The sequence below is a fragment of the Aphanomyces invadans genome (genome assembly GCF_000520115.1).
Source record: "Aphanomyces invadans strain NJM9701 unplaced genomic scaffold supercont1.7, whole genome shotgun sequence".
NCBI classification, from domain to species: Eukaryota; Oomycota; class Saprolegniomycetes; order Saprolegniales; family Verrucalvaceae; genus Aphanomyces; species Aphanomyces invadans.
The window spans coordinates 1,996,910-1,998,333 of record NW_008580152.1 but is presented as its reverse complement, the minus strand read 5'-3'; positions in this window follow the sequence as shown (position 1 = coordinate 1,998,333).

Below are 1,424 nucleotides of genomic sequence, written 5' to 3'. Positions count from 1 at the left end.
CAAATGCCAGTTCGACATCACAAGTGGAAAATGCCATCTCGAACTGTTTCTTTCACGTTTGCAATGTAGAACGAGATATGCCCTCGATCGCACAAATCGCAATCGCGCTGAGTATGCATATTTCGTACGCATGGAGGAGCTGAACCCTTGCTTTTTCAACTGTGTAACGGAGTTGAGCGCGCTGCGGAAGAATTTGAACTATGCATTTCAATATTTGAAATTGACAGTGCCTCAAATTAACCAAGTAGAGACCTCCAATTTCATATTCTATATATGTATTGTGATAGGAATTCGTAGGAATTGATTTCGGCGGAATTTGTTCTGTCCAATCAAAGCTTTATGCTAGTTTGATTGGTTCAATTCGTGAAATGAGGTCACACGTGCCATTTCAACTTCCACGCTGACAAAGAAACAACTTCGCAGCTCAGCGTGTCTTGGCCCCGCCAGTCTCCGTGGTATGCACAGGCTATATACGCGAGCTACATTCAGGTAATCTGCACATGCATGCCCAAGTATTGGACTTCTCACGAAATAGTTTATGAACATGTGTATTGCCGATGCTGCAAGACTCCGAGCGAGCTCACATTGCGCACAAGGTACGCACAACACATCAACTCAATCCATGCCCCAACGACACGTTCTAATCTGCTTCATGACGCTGCTTTCTAGGTCTCTGTAGATCGCTTGTTCCTTTTGCGGTAGGGCCGAGCGTGGGCAGTCGGCTCCACTTGCCGGACAAGTCTGGCGGCCGTCGAAACACGTAGTTGTCCGTCCCTTAGAGTACGTTTCTTTGACGTGCTTGAACGTATAGGGTCCAAAAGGCCGTTTGCAACGGCAAACGATGCGGTCAATTCCAGCGCAGTGGCCGAAGGGGATGGAGGTGAGCCATTCTTGGCTATGTAGAACGTTGACATTCGCTCCATAATATATTTCCATTCGTAATACTCTTTGCGTTCGGACAACAGCGATATATCGCGGGCAGATATTTTACGAAACGGAATGATCTTCTGTGCAGGGTTGCCGCGCCACCATAAAATCCACGCAGTTGCCAAATCGACACTTGGAAATTTGAAATTTTATGGAAGCATGTGCAACCGACCACCCCATAAACAGACAGAGAGTTTAGATCGACTTCGTCGGTTGATGATGGGGATGGATTAGAAGGTTGAGCTTGTTGCAATACCGCTGCGATGGCTTGGGAGAGGGTGCTTTCAAAGAACGCCTGCGTGATGTTGCCAGCAGCAAGACCCCTTTCGTCGACGATTTGCCGGACACCATTTAAAACAATATCAGGAATACTTTGGATCGATTTTTCATTTCGATCCAGTTGCCGTAGTAACTCCACATGGGGCGGGATGCCTGAGGCAAACAAAAACGTGGACTCGGTCCCCGAAAAAATCAATGGGCGTAGCTTTGACACCAAA